This window comes from Protopterus annectens, chromosome 2.part1 (assembly GCF_019279795.1).
Source record: "Protopterus annectens isolate FY-2018-M chromosome 2.part1, PAN1.0, whole genome shotgun sequence".
Lineage (NCBI taxonomy): Eukaryota > Metazoa > Chordata > Ceratodontiformes > Protopteridae > Protopterus > Protopterus annectens.
Genome location: NC_056729.1, coordinates 1,804,760,409 through 1,804,768,132, shown reverse-complemented (window position 1 = coordinate 1,804,768,132; position 7,724 = coordinate 1,804,760,409). Strand labels below are relative to the sequence as shown.

The window sequence follows — 7,724 nt, the reverse complement described above, 5'->3', positions numbered from 1 at the left end:
AATGTTCACTCACATTTCAGACCATTCAGGTATGTTTATATGGGAAAACACTGACTGCTTCCAAATTTCATAGATTAAACACTGGCAGAGATAAGGCACTTTAAAACATTGATCGTACAGTTGTTTTCAGCTTTCCCTATTCCATTAGGAACTCCCTCTGTCTCTTAACAAAGCCCCAGTGATACAGTGGGTGTGGTTGGGAAAGGCAGGAGTGGTAAGTGTGTTGTTCTAAGCTCTACAGGTGTATTCAGTAGTGGCAAGATTATAGCAGTAAAGTGAACTTTGCTAGCTGACTAAAGAAAGGATGATAGCTTTCAGGTGAACTTGCTTTTATTTTCTAATGGATTAAAAGAACTGCAGATAAATGTGCTGAACCATTTTTTGTGTGCCTTAGTTGGATGGGTTTTTTCACGAGCCTTTTGTTCCTGCTTCAACCTAACTGCCGTCTTTAGGTACATCATTTCTTTGTGTCTTGTTTCTGTATTACTTCATGCACTGTTGATTTGTATTGACCCCCTTATGTAAATACACACTAGTAGTAGAATGGAACTGCATGTTAAGTGTGTGTGTGTTTTTCTCTCTCAAACTATCTTCCTTCATTTTGAAAAGGGTATACTGTTTTACATTGTGTTCCAAGTGATATTTTAGATTAGTCTAGAACTGTATAAATTACTGCTGAAACAAAAAATAAAATAAGATAAACTTGATTCTGGCTAACAATGCCTCATTTCCCTATAGTGCATGTATCTCATGCTAACGTTTTGGTGTTTCATATGATTGCAGAGATTGTAGTAATGATTGTGTTTTTTTTTTTTTTTTTTTTTAGAGTAATAAATATACATTTATAGCTATGCTAGGATGTGTTCTAAAGCTTCTGCAGTAGAAAATGGTATGAGTGCTACTGCTTTCGTTTTAAAATGAATTACAATCTTGGTCATCTGTGAGAGTTGAAATGGATGAGTCGTCATCTGTACTCCTTACAACTGATGTGAGGTTCTAGTGAAGAAGCCACTGTTGTCTACAAGTCTTTAATTAGGGATGCTCGTGTTAATGATTTTGTTTGTTTGTGTCCGTGCTCTTTGTAATGTGAAGGGGGAACTAAAGGGAAAGTTGAAATGTTTTGAATCTCTAGGAATACAAGGTGTGACAGCTGGGTAATACTTAGTGTACTATGGTCACGTGTGAAAATGGGCTGCAGTATTGGATTGTATTTGTGACTTCTTTGTGTAGCTCTGTCTATTTCAGGATATGAAGGCTGCTGCTTGCTATACTTGAGGCACATTTGATTTTTGTGATGTCTCTGAACTTTTCAATTCTTTTTTTGTTATTAAAACACTGTTGTCTTTGAAACTGATGTCTGTTCTAGACTGCGAATTCTGTGCATTTGTCAGCTGGAATTCTATGTTATAGTTAAAATCCTAGTTATTCTATACTTCTTGCCATATTGCTGATTATGCTGGCCCTTTAAGCAAAAGGGCATTTCCAGAATTCATACTAGCTAATCTAAACTAATGAACTGCTTGACAAAAAGAAAATGAGGTCTTGGTGACACCAAAAAGGCAAAGATGCATTAAAAAAATTGCCTTATTTTGAAATATCTGTGTGGAGAAAGGCAGGTACCATAAACACAATTTCTTAATGGTTAAATCTAGTAAGTGCATTGGATTGAGAACCATTTTTCAAAAAGAACCTGGGTATATGGCAAGCAATAAGATACAGGAAATTGTGTATTGGAAATTTAACACAGAAATGAGGTGTAAGAAGTGTAAATACTCCATTTAAAATACAGTACTAACAACTTAGTAATACAACTCCGCCTTCTGCCTACAGCTGACATTTACTTGTAAACATAACAGAATGTAAGACAATAAGCAGGAAATCTATTCCTTCAGGATCAAGGAAAATGGGGCAGATGAACAGGTTTTGCAATAAAACATTAAACAGGGTTGGAGAATGAAGTGAGAAAATCATTGGTTATCTGCATACCTCTTAACTGTCCAAACTTTTCACAATGTCCATATTTTTGCCTTGTATTTTTGGTCTGGTCCTACTAAAATTTACAGTTTTTTGGCAAATCACCGAGTCGGAAGTTACTAAATAGTGACTCACATGAGTTTTCAACTTCACATTCTCCAGAAAATACATGCTAACATGCATGTTGTTCTAGTTTCTTTTATACAAGAACAGTATTTAATATCTGTCCCCGTATTTGCACTTTTGTTATAGGTAGGTACTAGGCTACTGGCCCTAGGGCCTATATAAACCTAGCCAAACTGAACCCTGGCTTTCGCCACCCAAGAAAATTATTTTCCTGTGCCCCTGTCGAGCAGAGCCACAGGAGTGATTCCTTTGTCCCCCCATTATTTTAGACTTTCTCCAGATTTCTTGCTGTTAAGGGGCAGAGAAGTATGGTAAGGTGTAGTAGTTTACAATGAGGAGACTAAGATGAGGGAATAAAAATGTATTTTTAATGTAGATATGACCCGAGTATATTCCAAAGCAATGCTATGTCTCCGTCCTTGATGGCTACCAACAGTTGTTAATTATTCAGCTATTCATTTTTTAATATTTATTGTACATTGCCTGAAGAATATGAAGCAACTGATGTCATACAGTCTCTATGCCAAGTGACTAGTTGGTACTGTTTCACTCTGCAAGATCTGTATTTCAGTCCTAGCCTCTGAATGTTGACTGAATGGAGTTTACATGTTGTTCTTGGGGGTGGGGGGATAGTGCTGCTGTCACAGTCCCCAGGTGCTGTCCTTGTGGAGTTTTGTGTTCACCTGATACTTCTCTGGTTAAAATATAAATATAATTTTCATCTTTGTATTATAGAGCTTTTAACCTCTGAAAATTAATTTGCATGGATGGTTTAGGATTAGGCAGGCTTTTTCATGCAGGTATTGTATTTCATCCGGGACACTTTCAAAATTATCTGTGTACAGTAATATCTTATACAACTAATCCTGTTTTCTCTGTTATCTTGTGAATGACCTCTGGCCTGTTTAAAAAATCTTTGGTATTTAGCAATAGTAAATATCATCATATAATAAGTTTGGCACCCGAAAGGATTAACCTATAGCCCAGGTAGGGTTTAATACAAGGGGATTCTTCACTCTCATCTTGTTGTTCAGATGAGATGTTAACTTATACGCTGGTGGTGGTCCAAGTGACTGTTATGGCACTGGCAAATACTAATGCTTTGGCCAAATTACTCTTGGCTAATATAAAAACTAGGCCAGAGGTATAGCTGGACTAAGCTGGGCAGCAAACAAGGTGAAGCAACTGATTACCAATCCTTAACTTATTAGTTTTTCTACCCCCCCCCCACTTAGACGAATGACCTGCTGAGTGACAAGAGGGGTGCTGCACTTCTAGGTTTGCTGTCCTTCAGATGAGACATCAAACCAAGGCCCCATCTACCTAAGTTAGTGGTAGCTCAGGTCGATGTAAAAGATCATGACACTTGGCCAAAAAACTAGCAGAAGTTCCTTGGTACCTTGTCCAAATTTCCCCTAGTGAGTATGAATACCACTGTGGGTTTCCCCTGGAAAAGAGGCCATTGGCCTAGTGCGACTAACCTGAAAGTGTAAAGAACAGTGTGCTGCACTTTCAGATGTGCTTCATGGAGTTATGTTGCTGTCACCGAAGTATTCATTCATGTAGTAGGATAATCAAAGGGGACACCCTCTGCAGCGCTTGGCCAACGAATGTTGTGAAGGCAGAGTAGCCTCCACATGACTTGTGTAGTCTGATCGAATATGTTTTATATGTTATATATTACTTGTCCCTGAGGGGTGGGACATAATCGAAGGAATATACAGCTTAATCTAGGATATAGTGCATAATAAAACATTAACTTAAAAAGCTTTACCAATATTTGAAGTGACTTTAGTAAAAAGGTCATCCTGTAGCAGTGATCTAGGGGAAATGTATCCATAATAAAAGGGCATCAGCAATACAAGGCCATCTGGCTGGAACTTTGATACTAGAGCTCACTTCTGGCATTGCTGTTTAAGTCCCTCTGCAGTGTAAAGACTGTCATTTCTGAAGCTGTACGTGTAGTATATTGGGTATCTTTAAAAAAAAAATCATATGGTTCTTTGTGTTCAAGTTGGGTGTTTACATATTGCATTTCTGCTTGCTACAAAGCATCCCCCTCAGAAGAGCCTTCTCTCAATACTTTCCTCTATACACTTTGCCATGTTTTTATAAGAACACAGCAGAGACGGTGGGCAATTAGGGATGCTCTCAAGTTGTCCCTCTAATGTTCTGAAATCTAGCAATCCTATTCTTGCATTCCAGTTTGATTCCTGGTTAAGATGCTTTCTCTGTGGGGTTCAAGGTCTCATTGTGTCTACATGCACTCTTTTCTCCTCTTATTTCTGATGTAGCAATGAGTGAATGTCCAGTATGTCAGATTGTCTGTCTGTAGGGTTGTGTTTGTGAATGTCCAGTATGTCAAATTTGTCTGTCTGTTGGGGTTGTGTTCGTATTCTTCAGCTGCTTATGTTTTTCTGTTGGGGTTGTGTTCGTATTCTTCAGCTACTTATGTTTTTCAGGACGAGTATCTGCCTTAATGCCCACTGGTTTTCCATGACAAAATCTCGATTCCTGTGAGCCGGAACTAGATAAAGGGAGTATTATGAATGAAAGAAAATCCAGTATTTCCACTTCAGTGATATGTGGGTGAGGGAAGGCAAAGTAGATGAGAGAAAAAAACATTTAGCTTGTGTTAGATGTGTTAACCACCTTAGTTTTAAACCTAGTTGCACCAGACTAGGCTGCCCATGCACATTGATGCCTGGTTGGCTGTCTGCTCAATATATGCACATGCATCTTTCTGGTGTGATCCAATGTCAACTTTTAAGGTAGACGTTATAGTGAGCTACTGCAGATGTAGAGCAGGAAGTCCTCTGTGCTTGCTCAAGTCACGTCCTTGAACTGTATTCTGGTGTTATTGTAGGACAGAGTTGAATGGGGAAATAGGTTCATAGGTGTGCAGTAGGCTAATGGCCCTGGAGCCTTTACAAGCCTAGCCCTTAGGATTACTCTGGCATCATGCCACCTATTAGTTCCCAGTGCCTCTGTCGAGTAGAGCCACTAGAGTGATCCCCGGGGTGAATTTTGCTTCCCATCCACTCATAAAGATTTAATACTGGCTTCTACATCTCAGAGTAAGAGTCTTGTTCTTGTTAATTAATTTATTGTACTAAAAAGTAAGATTTCCTGAAGGTATGATGAACCCATGATTTTAGCCCCATGATTTTAGCCCCATGTTGATTAGTGGGTTTTTGAAGTCGTGGAATATTTGACATTATTTGGTCCTATGTGGACTAGCAATGGGATGCAGTAGAATATGTCAATGGCCACTTGGCAGTGATTCATGTCTTCACTGTGTACATGTAAATGATTCTCATGCAGGAAAACTACGACTTTCAACTAAATGGAAGTCAGTCCACAAATAATTGTATCATGTCCCACCACAGGATATATACAGTGCAATGGTCAGTGTGACAGCCATAGCACCTGCATTACACTGGGTTGGGCCAGATTGACAGTGCTAGGTGTTTTTCTTGCCTTTAGCAATACAATACGCGTCTAGCCAAAGCCTTTTCTCAGTACCTGTGTCTATTTCAGAAATTTAACTTTTTATAGATATAGTCTTGCAGTGTCCTGGTTTGGCTGCTCAATTTAAGTTTTGTATGCCTTTTCCTGTCTTACAGACACCACCTTGCCAACGGCATTGATGACTGTTTTCACTGTAGTTACACAGTGCCCTTGTAAATTGCATCATAAACATGTAGAATGTCTAAATTCATAGATCTACTGCAGTCTGTGGCTGGCTGGCTTCTTCCTCATTTTCTTATCAGTAAGTAGATCTACTGCAGTCGGCGGTCTCTCTTCCTCATTTTCTTATCAGTAAGTACATTGACAAAAATTAACTTCTAGCTGATAGTTCCAACAGTATAATTCATTTTCAGTCTCCTAAGGGAAGAGGCATTCTTGCAACCTGCTAAAGTTTTGTCACTTTGTCATATGTCTCAACCTCGTAGCTCAACAATTCCAGACCAAAAAAAAAAAAACGCATTAATTGGGAGGATGGATTTTAAATATTGCTCCTTGTAAATTTAGAATAACAGGTTTTGCATTAGCTTGCAATTTCTGAATAATATCTCAAACTCCGTTTGCTATTTAGTGACTTCATTCCTATGCTGTGGTTGTATTATTCTTGCCCTGACCCCCAAACCCCATGGGGTCAGGGTTAATATAATGCCCTTGGCCAATAAGTCAGTAAATGAAAATTAAAATGAATACAGAGAGGAAATGCCATTGGAAAATAATCTTTGGTTACTTGTATTCTTCGTGGTCTTGTCATTACATTGGTTTTTCTGTCTGATAATTGGTGCAGTGGTTGTTAGTGAAGTCCTGTGGTACAGGGTTTGATTTCCTTAGTCCACGCTTGCATACTTTGTGACCTTGAGTTATATCATTTAACCAGGCATTGTTCCTGGGTTGCCATTAAAAATGGACTGTGTGTCCCGAGTCCTACCTGGTTAACAAATAACTGCACACTGATCTGGAAACCTAAACACTGCAGAGATTTATAGAATTGAGGAGTAGGAAGAACATGCCTTTCGACCTGTAGATGTTGAAGACTGGGACATCCAGCCAAAAATCTGAAATTTTAATGAGCATAACATTTGAATGACGAATAGTACATATCTTGTCTTGCCTCCAGGAGGAATGTGGGATACTACTTGGAAACACATCTCTCGTACTCTGATTTTTAAATATGATGCAGAAAATATAAGCGTATAGACTGCATCACAAAATTGTACCACTCAAGGTTCCTCACTTTTGTTCCATAAAAATGGAGTTGTAAGATATAGCAAAAATAAATGAGGGCGCACTAGTATGTTAGTGATGTAGCATAGATTTTTTTGTGTACTAAACATTTTGAAACTCGTGATAAGCGGGGTTCTGAAACTTGCCCACAAAAATGGGAGCATTCTTCAGATCTCTCAACTGTCCCTGGTTTGGAGGAATATTCCCATTCTTAGGCCTGATTTAGAAGACCAAAAGTGAGACTATATGTAGATTAGATAAGATGAAAAGATTTCATCTGAAAGCTGGTAGAAAAATGGCTTAGAAGTGTTGTGGAGTATTAATGTATGTGATGGTCCCAAAGTGGGCAGGTCTGCTGAGTTGCAACTAGCAAAGTAAACGGACCATACAGTTCTCTGAACATGTTTAAAATGTTAATCTTCTATGAATGACAGCTAAGAATAGAAATTTTTTTCCCCTAGAGTATGGTTCTTCCCCTGTAACCCTCTGAAATTCATGCACACACACACCTCAAATTGTAGATTTATATGTATGTAGAAAACTGTCTATTACCATACCCTTCTTAAAGTACTATTTCTCCCTTTTGCAATGGCGTGCATGTTGCAATGACATTTTTCGTTTCAACAAATCTGGATGTTGAAAAATTCTCCATTAAACAATAAGTAATTCCTTCTGTAGAAGTAAGGAATAGATTTCTTGAGGAATTTTGTGGGCTTAAAAATTAGTGCTTGTGAAACTTGCCTAAAGCAATAAACTGCTGAGTAAAAAGCTGATGCTTTGCTATTAGACTAAGAAGGCAAAGCATTCATGAGCTGCTGTAGAACTGTATTTTGTGCTGAGGCCTAAAACACTGTAGCTTTATCGGTAATTTTCAT

The 7,724-nt window shown here is 38.4% G+C and overlaps 1 protein-coding gene across 1 annotated transcript in view; it reads left to right on the top strand.

Moving 5' to 3' along the window:
• The first annotated feature begins 324 nt into the window (after positions 1-324).
• The window catches only part of LOC122795041 (tyrosine-protein kinase STYK1-like), a 689,604-nt gene continuing 682,204 nt past the window's right edge, over positions 325-7,724 (top strand). Inside the window, exon 1 of the mRNA XM_044063619.1 lies at positions 325-452. The gene's annotated coding sequence lies outside the window, so the exon portion shown is untranslated. The remainder of the gene's footprint in view (positions 453-7,724) is intronic.